We start from the raw sequence: 13830 nt of genomic DNA, 5'->3' as shown, positions 1-13830 counted from the left end.
AACTTGCAGCTGGGGTGGTTCTTTTAGTGTTATCGTAAGATCTATACCGTTCTTCTGGAGTGCTCTAGCTTTTAACATGGGCTGGGGGGTGGTCCTAGCGGTTAGCTTGCGACGTGGGTGTCCATCCCTTATCGCAGGGCCTTGCAGCTTAACACGGTTCTGCTCTTGGCTTCTGTTCTTGTTTCTCTCCTCGGAACTGTTTCAGTCTCACGGTGGGAAGGTATGACATGCGTTTAGGCATTCTTGTGTTAGTCTGTGGTATTCCATTTGCTCACTCGTTACTCGTATTACTTTGGTTAATTTAATGTCATGATTTATTCAGAGCTATGTAACATACGACTGCATTTGCTTATCATGTCAGAGTTTTGATGGAAGGTGTTGGATTTGCCTGACACCTTACATATCACCACCCTTCGAACTTAATTTTTGCACTGAAGTTAGGCAATGATTGAATCGTTGTCTAAGTCAGTCAAAAATTATTCCGTTATCTAAATTTTGTTGCCTACTATTCAGCCATGTTATTCTGTTCAATGCTAGATTGCATTACTAATTTATATTTTTATATTCTTCCACATTATTATCAAAAATATGTTTATATTGACAAGGGAAGAATATTTTTGTTCTATTATAATTATTATTTTTTTATTTTTTTTCTTTATTTAATTGTGAAGTTTGTTTTTTAAGAAGTTTGTTATCGAAAGTGAGGAGTCTTTCACATCGATTTTCTTAGAAATATTGTTTTTATAAATGTAGTAATTAATTAAAATCTATTCCTAACACATTTTCTAAATATCATGTACAGGTAAAATGTTTTTGTTTCTAGACACTCATTTCAACATTGTTACATTAACAAGTAAGAATTATTTCCAAGAATTGCTTTGACAAAGAACTATACATACACAAGTATTGAGATATTATCGAAACAAATGGTACAAATGTTAAAAAGAAAAGGGAAAACATCCAACAAGATAATTTTTATTCTTTGTTTTTATAAGGAGAAAATCAGTAAAATATACTTATTCTTTTATTTCTATGAGGCGAAAATAAGTGGCATACATTTTTAGTGTTTATTATGCCTTACTTTTGTTCTTTATATACTGTCCATTTCAGAACTAATGACTTATTTTTATCGATAGTCTATTTTTTACTTAAGTCCATAGTCAATGACTGCTATTTTGTAGTTTATTAGCTGTCTGGTGTGCTTAACTTATTTAGTTTTTCACATGTTTCTTTTGCACAATTCCTACATCACATAATTTGATTTCACACATTCACACTACCCTATGAATGTTTAAGCATGAGGTTGGCAAATGTTTTTTGCACGAAGATGATGGACTTGAGCGAGATGGATGTGGGCAAGTATTTGACGTACAGCTTCGTTCGTCGTTCCTTGTTGGCTTTGCAAGTGTGGGTTGCTGTTGTGGAGGTCCCATAATGGAATGGAGCTGTGAGTGCAGAATCTCGTGGTTTACTGGCTTTGTATGTGTGAAAGTCATCGTTATGTGTCGCTGAAAGTGGTCGTTTTTCATTGTAATACTTCGCAGACGACTAGTTTAGAATAGGATAGGGATTTGGGAAGGTATTATCGTCTATTCTTCACCCATCTTCTTTCTTGGTCTCAATCTTCCGAATCTTCAACTTCTGTTCTTCCTGCTTTTTCTCTGCTTCTTACTTGCTTCTTGGTTCTTCTCTGTGCAGGATATGGAAATATTTATTGATAACTAGTCGCTTTGAAGTTCTCCTCTCAGTAAGAGTTTGATAAATTGTTTCGGCATGTCATTTTTACTTTGTGGAAGTTTTGTTCAGTTTCGTGCATCAGCGTGCTGTTTAATAGCAGTAGTGTGACTTTTACACATATTTTTTTGCCAATGGTGGCTTGCCCAAGCGGTCTTCTCGTCGGGCCGTTTTTTGCTCACTCCGCTGAGTGGGAGCATTCAGAGACCCTTCTGGCATTCTGTGTCCTGTCATGTCTCTGCAGGGTTCCGCCACTGTATGGTTCCCTGTTATGTCCCAGCAGGGTTCCGCCACCCTGTGGTTCAGCTTGGCAGCAGATTTATTTACTGCCCACTTCGGCTACAAGGGCCTTCTGTTGGTCTCGCTGTCCTTTCCCTTCTTTCGACGCTTCTGCCTTGTAGGAATCGTGTCTTGTAATTACGTCCTTTCCTTTCTTGATACTTCTCGCGTTGCAACTTGTGGGTCGTTGCATCTCGTACTTGCTGGAGTTTTTACAATGGTTCTTGCAAAAAGTTTTACTTATAATCATCTAACATATGTCTAGTACCTACATTGTTTTATGCCTTCTAAAAAGCTTTACAAATTTCGGCGCCCTTTCCATGTTACAATTCTAAGATATTTTGAGTCTTAACATCTACAAGAATCCTCAAATTCGTTTTTTATTTTTGTGTAGTGTCGTGGTGTATAGCATTTTAGTATTTCATGCTGTTAGACTAGCTATGCTTTATCCCTTCACCTTAATGTATGGTACTATTGGTGTAATTTTTGTTTTTGTTTTTATTGAAACTACTTTCTTTTTCCCACCTTCCTTTCTCTTCATTCTTCTTTCTCCTGACTATCTTATCTGCAACATAATCTTGAAATATAGTGCTGATTATTTACCAATAATAAAATTAATCTTCAAACTTTTTGATATGGCTCACAAGGTGAAGTCCTAAGGTTTTGCCTGTTTTTGGGTTCATTAGTTCCACAGCATTATCATGAGCAATTCGGCTAGTTATCACAGGTCCTTTGTATGCAGCGTAAAACTTATGTATTTCGTGTTTCTGTTTGCTGGAGAGATGGCGTGTTTTTACAAATACTTTCTGGCCTACTGAGGATGTTCTTTTAATTGCTGTTCTATCTCCTCTTTATTTTCTTTTAATGGCTGCCTTTCTCATGTTGGAGAGTGCTGTTGCTATGACTTGTTTGTGCTGTCTACATGGTACAATAGGAAATCTTAACATTTTCTCTGGTTATGTTTGGGGGTTCAATATTTTCAAGTACAGTAACTGGAGGTAGTAGCGTAGTGCTATGTGGCATTTCATTTATTACTTCTTGAAAATCTTTAAGGTATATATCTTAAGTGTTGTTTCTTTTGTCTGCATATAATCGGCATAACGTACCTATGTCCTTCATAGATCGTTCTGCTGGATGTACGCTAGGTTTGTACTTCGATATGTAGATGGGTTTTATTTTGTGTTGCTTTAACGTGTTCTGCCAATGCACTGATTTGTATTGTGGGCCATTATCCGAAATTATTCGTTCCACTGAACCTACTTGTCTGAGAAAATCTTGTCTAAATGCTTTACTTATACACTCCTGGAAATGGAAAAAAGAACACATTGACACCGGTGTGTCAGACCTACCATACTTGCTCCGAACACTGCGAGAGGGCTGTACAAGCAATGATCACACGCACGGCACAGCGGACACACCAGGAACCGCGGTGTTGGCCGTCGAATGGCGCTAGCTGCGCAGCATTTGTGCACCGCCGCCGTCAGTGTCAGCCAGTTTGCCGTGGCATACGGAGCTCCATCGCAGTCTTTAACACTGGTAGCATGCCGCGACAGCGTAGACGTGAACCGTATGTGCAGTTGACGGACTTTGAGCGAGGGCGTATAGTGGGCATGCGGGAGGCCGGGTGGACGTACCGCCGAATTGCTCAACACGTGGGGCGTGAGGTCTCCACAGTACATCGATGTTGTCGCCAGTGGTCGGCGGAAGGTGCACGTGCCCGTCGACCTGGGACCGGACCGCAGCGACGCACGGATGCACGCCAAGACTGTAGGATCCTACGCAGTGCCGTAGGGGACCGCACCGCCACTTCCCAGCAAATTAGGGACACTGTTGCTCCTGGGGTATCGGCGAGGACCATTCGCAACCGTCTCCATGAAGCTGGGCTACGGTTCCGCACACCGTTAGGCCGTCTTCCGCTCACGCCCCAACATCGTGCAGCCCGCCTCCAGTGGTGTCGCGACAGGAGTGAATGGAGGGACGGATGGAGACGTGTCGTCTTCAGCGATGAGTGTCGCTTCTGCCTTGGTGCCAATGATGGTCGTATGCGTGTTTGGCGCCGTGCAGGTGAGCGCCACAATCAGGACTGCATACGACCGAGGCACACAGGGCCAACACCCGGCATCATGGTGTGGGGAGCGATCTCCTACACTGGCCGTACACCACTGGTGATCGTCGAGGGGACACTGAATAGTGCACGGTACATCCAAACCGTCATCGAACCATTCCTAGACCGGCAAGGGAACTTGCTGTTCCAACAGGACAATGCACGTCCGCATGTATCCCGTGCCACCCAACGTGCTCTAGAAGGTGTAAGTCAACTACCCTGGCCAGCAAGATCTCCGGATCTGTCCCCCATTGAGCATGTTTGGGACTGGATGCAGCGTCGTCTCACGCGGTCTGCACGTCCAGCACGAACGCTGGTCCAACTGAGGCGCCAGGTGGAAATGGCATGGCAAGCCGTTCCACAGGACTACATCCAGCATCTCTATGATCGTCTCCATGGGAGAATAGCAGCCTGCATTGCTGCGAAAGGTGGATATACACTGTACTAGTGCCGACATTGTGCATGCTCTGTTGCCTGTGTCTATGTGCCTGTGGTTCTGTCAGTGTGATCATGTGATGTATCTGACCCCAGGAATGTGTCAATAAAGTTTCCCCTTCCTGGGACAATGAATTCACGGTGTTCTTATTTCAATTTCCAGGAGTGTAGTAAGACCTGTTGCCCGTTTTAATAGTGTCAAGGTAACATATTTAGAAGTAAGTTCCAAAAAGACAAATATGAAAATATATCCATTTTTTGTGCATGGGAGGGGACCCCATCAAATCTGTTGCAGCTATTTGTTTTAATCTTTTAGGGATTATTGGAAAGATAGGTGGTTTGGTTTGGAAAGTGACGTGTTTAGCCCTCATACATTTTTTGCATTTGACTAATACTGTTCTAATTCGTCTTTCCATATCAGGAAAATGGCTTGTTTGTTTTATTCTTAAAAAGCATTTCTTTGGTCCAAAGTGGCCATTACTTAAATGTGTATACCATATGTACTTATTAATTAGTTCATCTGGGATATAAATTGACCATTCATTCGTTGCAGCATTTTGTCTAAAAAATAAAACATTGTTTTTTACGAGATAGTGCTGTCGAATGTCAGGAAAATCCTTACTTCTCCACTTGTGTTTGATTCCTAGTATTTCGAGATCCTTGTCCTGTTCTTTGCCTATGTTTTTCAATGCTGTCGTAATGTAGTTTTCGAAAGGTACTTGTTTCATATAGTGCATTATAAACTGGTCCTCTGCTGCTTCCAAACCTATGTTATTGGATGCACCCTGTGGACATCGTGATAAAGCATCTGCTAATACATTCGCTGGTCCTGTTATGAGTGTAATAGTGAAGTCAAATTCTTGTAGTATTAACATCCATCTGGCTAACCTCCCATGAGTTAGTTTGGCGGATAACAGAAATTCTAATGCTTTGTGGTTAGTGTATACTTTTGTTTTTCTTCCGAATAGGAAGTATCGAAAACGTTGGAAGCCCCATACAAATCCAATGCTTCCAGCTCTGTGACTGAATAGTTTTTTCTCGCTTTTTGTGAGTACCCGACTGGCAAATGCAATTATTCTATATGATCTTAACCCTGCCTGTTCCTATTCTTGGAATAAAACAACTCCTAAACCTGTTTTCGCGCTAACAGTGGCCGTACAAAAATTTTGTGTTAGATCAGAATGTGCTAAAATCGGTGCTGTTGTTAGGGCGTTTTTCACTTTTAAAAATTCTTCATTAGCTTGTTGATCCCATACCCATGGCGTGTTTTTTCCAGTCAATGCACATAGGCGTAGTGTTGCGAGAGAGTCGATCCAAATAAATTTTTATAGAATCCGGTGAGACCTAGAAACCCTCTGAGAGTTTTCTTATTACATGGAGTACAGAATTCTTTGATTGCCGTTAGTTTTTCTGGGTCGGGCATTACCCCTTTCTCGTAAATTATGTATCCTAGAAATTTGACCTCTCGCCTTCCAAATTTGGATTTTGTTATATTTACTGTGACCCCATGCTCTTTCATGATCTGTAAAAACTGATTTAATGTGTCGTTGTGATATTCCCAAGACGGTTCTGCTATAATCACATCATCAACATAACAAGTAATTTTTTCTAAACTTTCAGGACTGAGTATAGTATTAAATCCCCTAATAAACGCTGCTGATGATATGTTTAAACCAAATGGCAATCATTTAAACTGGTAACATCTACCGAATACGGCAAATGCTGTAAATTTTCTACATTCTGGGGCCAATTCTATTTGCCAGAAACTACTCCGTAAATCAATTGATGAAGATATCTTAGCACCTTGGAAGTTTTGTATCAATTCCTCTAATTTTTCTGGGCGATCTGTCTCAGTGATTATGATTGTGTTGATCTGTCTGGAATCAAGCACTAACCTGATGCTTCCATTTCGTTTTTGCACAATATGGAGTGGGCTGTTATATGTGGAGGTAGCTGGTTCAATAATATCGTCAGCTAACATTTTAGATATCTCCTGGAATACTTTATTCCTGTAGCTTAATGGGATTGTATAGGGTGGCACTCTAAATGGTTTGTGCTGTTTTACTTCAAACTTGTACTGAAAGTGTTTAATACTGCCAGTCTTGGGTAAAAATACCCCTGATTTATCTCGTAAAATATCCTCTAATTCTCTTTTACTGTGTTCCGAAATACGTTGAACTTCTTGCAATTTTTCGTCGATTTCTTTATGGACTTCTAACATGAGTTGAGGCGATTCCCCCTTTTGTGCATACCATTCTAATTCTTCATCCTCTTTATCTCGCGTCATTCTTAATTGTTTGTTTATAACTGGTATTTCTTCCAATTTTAGCTTTTGCTCAAAGAGAAGTGTGACATTCCCGAATGTTACGCTACCTTTCCCCATATCTATTATCGCTCGTCTCTGATTTAAAAAATCTGCACCTATAATCAAATCTACAGTTAATTTAGGTATAATCACGAAGTTGGCTTCAATCTTTTGACCTTGACACGAAAGAGTTAACCTTATTTGTCTCGTAACTTCCGCAGCATTGTTTCTAATAGGACCTCTTACTTTAATCTTACATGTTTTCAGAACTGGCAGTTCCTCATTGGCATTACACTGCATGAATAAATTTTCTGAGATCGCAGTCAGTTCACTTCCGCTATCAATTACAATTTTGACTGGGATATGCTTTACCATGGCCTTCACAATTGGTTGAATTCGAAAGGGTTGGTTCGGTTCTCCTTCTTCTTCTTGCATCAACGAATCCTCCACTGAATCATACATGAGTCTTTTTAGGAATTTCCCTTGTGAATTCGAACTTTCTGTAGGATAAGCTTCGACTGCTACTTCTCTCTCTTTTATTTCCTCTTCTCTATTTCTTCCTTCATTTACGCTTTCTTCAACATCCTCTACTTGTTTTTCATCCTCGTCTATCTTATCCTTCTTCGTCGCTACTTCCACATAATCGCATCCAAATGCTCTAATTATCGCTTCATAACTTCCTTCATTATATACGTTGGGTAGTGTGCCCACTCGTAACTTATTTTCAACTTCTGTCGACTGCGCATTATCCTCATTGAATTCGCTTTCCCTGGTTTCCATCTCAAATAGCTCTGCAATACTCATTACTTCGTCCTTTCCTCCTACATTCGATGTGCATGCCTCTGGTAATTCATCTTCCTCGTCAGTATTCTCCCAATTAATTTCGTCCCAACACGATATTGTTATTTTCTTGTCTTCGTTTTCATCTGGTCCCTGCGGATTTGTTTCTTCCTTCTTCTCTTCCCGTGATAAGGTATTTACTTCTGTGTTCAAGGTGCTGCAATTGTCCTGGGTCGGTGCGTCATTCTCTTTGGCATGGGCGCTTAGCTGTCAATTCGAACGTTTATCGGGGTTTGGTGGTCTTACCTCCACCTCTTCTATCTGTATTCTCTTTTCTTGTTCAGCTTGTTGATAGTGGCTTCTTTGTTGATAATTTGTCGGTCTATTGGTTCTCCAGTACCCGTTCCGGTTGTCGTTATTCCCTCTGTAATAGTTGTTGCCTTTTCTGGGTGAATTATAGTTATTGCCATATTCTCTTCTAAATCCATAACCGGTTCTTTGTTGAAATCTATTGTCGTTTCTTGGTGCGAAGTTATCACATGGTTCGTAATTATTGTTTCTTCGTACTGTGTCTTGTGGATTCCATTGCTTTTTGCTTTCGTTTTCACGTGCGCTTCGTCTTTTTCTTGCGTCATCTTCCGAAAATATGAACTCTAGTTCCCTTAGAATACCTTTAAATGCTTCGACGTCACTGCCTCCGCGACCTACTAATGATTGCTGGTATTTCAATTGTAGCTTCATCGCGCATAATTTATTCAACTCTCCGTCACTGTATGGTACATCTAAGCATTGATTTTTCTTTACCATTAATTCGAAAAATTTCACGGGACTCTTCTCTCCTGAATTTTCAAAATAGGTATTCTGTAATAATTCGTACTTCACTCTGTTCTGTGCTTCGCTGGACCAATATCGTGAGAGAAACTTCTCTCTGAAATCTTCGTACGATCGGCATGCCGCTGCAACATTCTGCATGGTTTCTGCGACTGTTCCTGACATGTGCGCACATATAAAGTCTAATTTGTGTGCTAGCGTCCAGTGTTCTGGTAACCCTACTCGGAATTGATCAATAAATGTTCGTGGATGTAATGAGTTTCCTTCTCGAAAGTGTTGAAATTTTCTGACTGTGAGGAAATGATCGTTGTCGTACTTCGTCATAGTTCCATATAAAATTCGCGATTCTTCGCCACTTTTGTTTCTGATCATTTCTCCCGTCGTTCTTTCCGGTTGTGGTAGATCCATTGGATACTGTCCACTGTAACTTTCGCCTACCCTTGTGTAGTATCGTTGGAGTGGTACGCAATTATTTTCTTCCATCGGTTGTGAACGTGTAGCTGAATGCATTGCACTGTGCTCTTCGCGACCTGGCTTTCCATTGTCAGGTATTGGTTCGGTATCTTGTCTGGCTAACCTTGCTGCTTCATTGCACGATCCAAACTGTCTTGAAACATACATTTGTGGTTCCGCATGTGTTCGTGATGACGTTTGTTCATCAAGAATTTCGAAACGTGTTTTTTGCTGTGCAGGCTGTCTGATTTCACGTATGTTACTTTCCGCCTGTGACTGGAATCGCAAATGCGTAATATCTTCGTTAATTGCTTGTTTTTCCGGTGCTGTTACAGATACGGATGTGGTTGCAGACTCAGTGCTTGTTCGATCCTGTTCACTACGCTCTTCAATAGTTTGCAACAACTCTGTTCGCAATTTCTGAAATTGTCGCTACATTTGCGCTTCTATTTCGACTATGCGGTTATCATATCTTTTCAGCGCTGCTTTTGTGATAAGTTTGTGTAACACACTGTTTTCAACAACTTCACGCACTGTACCTGCTGCTTGTCTAGTAATTTCGTTTATCTGTTTCTCTAGTTTCTTGACTTCTCCCTGAGTGTTGTTACGTAATGTTTTGATCTCGTGCTGAATGTCATTACGCAATGTCTGTATGTCCGCTTGTACCTTGTAAATGTCTGTTCTCAATTGATTGTGACCTGTTATTAAGTTTCCTATCGCTTCTCGAGATTCTTTTGCCTCGTCTTCAATATGACTTAGGTGTAACTGAATTTTTTTGTTTCGTTCTTTAATCTCACGCATTTGTCTCGTGGTTTCTGCATTCTGAATTTGAATTTGGTTCGCTATGTCTTTATTTTGCCTTGTCATGGTTTCCGTAATTTGTTGTAATAATTCTGCCAGATTGGTGGGTCCTATTGCGTTTTCTTCCGATGTCCTACGCTCTGTGTTTTCGCCCAAGTGTTGGTTCGCAACCGATTGCATTGAACTGTGCTGTGACACGTTTCTGCTCGCATTCCTTGTACGCTGGGGTGAGGGAGCTCTGATTACTTTTACTATGGGTTCTACGTATTCAAGACGCAAGTTAGAATCCTCATCGACTGTCTCTCTACTTTCCTGCTCCTCTGTCGTATGATTACTTACGTTTTCTATGCCTTGACGTACATTATCCTCGTTATGGTGCGTTATATGTCCTTTTTCCCGCGATACTGCATCATCTGTTGTACTGTCCTCTATTCTCTGTCCATTTTTATGCTGGGTCTCTACCTCAATTCGGTCAAGGTCTCGATCTGCCATTGCTAATCTTTCAGAATCCCTTATTTTCTGTTTTAAAAGCAATTCACGCGCCCTACTTCGAGTCAACATGCGCTCATACGATCTCACGCGTTTCATAAACTTTTTGTTCACACGACTTGACACTTATTATACCCAAGACTGACAATCCATTCACTTACTTGTTGGGTCAGAACCAACTTGTCATCGATGTAGCCGCCACCTGTGGGCTTGCATTGAGGAGAAAACTTAATTCTAACAATTTTTAAAATTCATAACTTAATTATGCTATTGTCTCTGCTAGAATGTCTCACTATCTATCGCTGCAGCTACTGTTTTCAGCTGTTTATGCCTTTCAAAATATTTTTTTTATTTCGAAAAATTTTTAACAGGATATTTTTCTGACCTAGTTAGGCATGTGGTCGACCTTCAATCATGGTATTCTACCATCCTGGAAGGGTCGCCATTCTCTACCATTCTGCGTGGTGCCTGTTTGTTCTATATCTTACCTCCCTACCACTTTCGCGCAACGACGCTCTGAACATGTTTTTTTTTTTTTTTTTTAGCGAATTGACTAGTTTGAACCGGGGACCTGTTGCTGATAAGGAGACGCCAGACCACACATGACATGTAGAGTTCAGAAGAGTTCAGTGAGACTGGCGATGATATAACCAAATACTTAATGATTTCAGCGTCAGCTCCACTGCACTCCCTGTAAAAGAATCTTAATACTAACTAAATTTAGTGGAAGGGGTCCAAGGCTTTCCTATTTTTAGTTAGCTGGTAAAATAACATCGAAAAAAGCAGTTAAGTTTGCCATGGGAAATTTTATTCTACTCACAAAACATTGTTTATAAATTGCACTATTGATGAAAGGAAATGTTTTAATACAGGATGGCAAAAACCAACTGCGTTCAACGAAAATGTGAACGAATATTCCCTGAATGGGTTTCCGAGTTCTACAATGGATCAAAGGATGACCTATGCCATATCACATCTATAATCAAGGTTTACATTAAGTTTCACAAGAGAAAACTATCAAAATGGTCTACAGTGACCCTAAATTATCTTTAATTACTTATCTAACTTGTCGTAAATTACAGTGGCTGATGTGGGTTTTCAATAACTATATAACAGAAAAATCATCGCGTTTCAGATTTTTACTTCAAGTGGCAAATGTGAACACCATGAGCTTTAATTGACGATCGACACTAGTATTACGCAAAAAAGGGGGTGTAACAGATGAGACTTCTGCAGTTCTGAGTGAAGCTTTATGTGCTGTTAAGCGGCATTGCGTGCATTCATTACCTTGTCGGTGTTCGTCAGGGGACGGCGGACAGCACAGCTCCGCTCACCTCGCCGTCTCGGAAGCAACTCTCTCCTAACTCCTCCTTACTACAATTTGCCGAAGTTGTTTTAAAAAATCTATCTGGCTGTGTTTTCATCTGACCAATCAGGGTCTCAATGTTAACCTTAAGCTCCGCCTACAAAAATTCTGTCTATCCAATGAGAAACGTTATACTTTTCGTGGTGGGGCAAAGTTTTTAAAGTTTGCAACGTAACAGAGACGCGAAAAAGTCTCACGCTAAAACTTGCAGCTGGGGTGGTCCTTGTAGTGTTATCGTAAGATCTATACTGTTCTTCTGGAGGGCTCTAGCTTTTAACATGGGCTGGGGGGTGGTCCTAGAGGTTAGCTGGCGACGTGGGTGTCCATGCCTTATCGTAGGGCCTTCCAGCTTAACACGGTTCTGCTCTTAGCTTCTGTTTTCGTTTCTCCACTCGGAACTGCGTCTGTCTCACGGTGGGATGGTATGAGATATATTTAGGCATTCTTGTGTTAGTCTGTGGTATTCCCTTTGCTCACTCGTTACTCGTATTACTTTGGTTAATTTAATGTCACGATTTATTCGGAGCTATGTGACATACTACTGGATTTGCTTATCACGTCAGGGTTTTCATGGAAGGTGTTGGATTTGCCTGACACCTTACAAAGAGAAGGTAGACAGAGGGTGGTGGGGGTGGAAATGGACATAGGGGTGGGAAAGGAAGAGGTGGACAGAGAGAGGGGAAGATGGGCCGGTGGAGAGAGATACGAGGTCGGAGGAGATAGATAAAGAAAGAGGGGAAAAGGTGATGGACAGTGTGAGGGAGAGGGTGAGGCCGTGGGAAAAGAGAGGGGAGATAGAGAGAGAGGAGGAGAGGTGGACTTTAGGACGTATGATCAGTTCCTTCATATATTTAGTAAATGCGAAGTACTGCTGTGTTTGCTAGTTAATGTATACGGATGTCAAAGTTCATTACTTGTATACGTAAATTAACTGTGTACCTTTTTACCAAGGTAGTCAAGATGTATAAGGTGAATAACAGTTGGCTGGATGACTTTTTATCGGCAACTTTTCCTTCCAAGTGAATCAAGAGACACGCACAGCAAGAACCATAACTATAGTAGCTAGGATAAAAAGCTGGGAGGGGGTGGGGGGAAAGTAGCTGATGGTCTTTTGCCAGCGAAATCCGTAACACAGTGTAGATTCTAACTCCAGATAAATGATTAACGTGGAAGTGACTTTCTGCAACCTCCAAAAACCACGCACAGCAATTAGAAACTGTTTTGTCAATTAAGAATTTGGAACATTTCTATGGCTAGCCTTAGTGTTTTAATATTTTCTGTTAATGAATCTCGATTATGCGATTATGGACAAGACTAATTTGCTATTTGGTGATGTTTGTAATAGACAAATCGCCCCCATAAAGAAATTACTTCCATGTTCCTGCAGCGGATATATACGTATAACTCACCCTAATCCTCTACACATCTCGTTGTTCTGTGTGTGTAATATTGCTAAGTGACGTCTATCTCGACAATTTTTCGTAGTGCAGACAGCTAAAACACGCCTGTAGATTAATTGCTGATTATAATTCTCCACTCTCTTTGATAGTGTTAGCATTACAGAATTTAATCAAGGAAAAATCCTATCGAATAGAAATTAATTTTGTTGTTCAGAAATTCTTGCGTTGTTGGCTTGCATCAGTGTCAGTAAGAGGAAAGAAAGCAGTGCCTTTCGATAGCACTACACACGAGATGAGCTCTATTTTTGGCGGCTCACTTCTGAGAAATTGTGTCTTTACTAATGTAGAGATAATTTGTGAATATATGTAGTTTTATGTGAACTGTCGAATAGTTTTTCTGAGTACAGCCTGTTTGCTGCAGCCACCAAGAGACGTGCTGTGACTCTCCCATCTCTTCTCTGCGCCTGTGCCAGGTATCACAGAGCGACTGCTCCAGCCACGTCCGCGCGAGGTCTGTGTGTGTGTGTGTGTGTGTGTGTGTGTGTGTGTGTGTGCTGCGGCACAGAAGGTGGCCAACTGCTGGCACATATATAAATACGGCAGTGCATTATTTAACGAATTACTTTGATATCCTCCCCACAGTGCGTTATTAATTCGGGTGTTTTGCACAGAATATGTTAAAGCAAATTATGTAGTTTTACATTGAATGGTTTCTCACTTCCAATCGGCGCACGGTACTGAAACTGCCAGATGAGAGAGTTGCTAACAGTAGTGGTTTGCACGAATCGGCTGTCACCAGCATTTACCAAGGCCACGGTCGCATGCCTCATAGGCAGAGCAACGGGCAAAATGA

This window comes from Schistocerca cancellata, chromosome 4, assembly GCF_023864275.1.
Source record: "Schistocerca cancellata isolate TAMUIC-IGC-003103 chromosome 4, iqSchCanc2.1, whole genome shotgun sequence".
Lineage (NCBI taxonomy): Eukaryota > Metazoa > Arthropoda > Insecta > Orthoptera > Acrididae > Schistocerca > Schistocerca cancellata.
Note: the sequence above shows the minus strand (reverse complement) of the source record.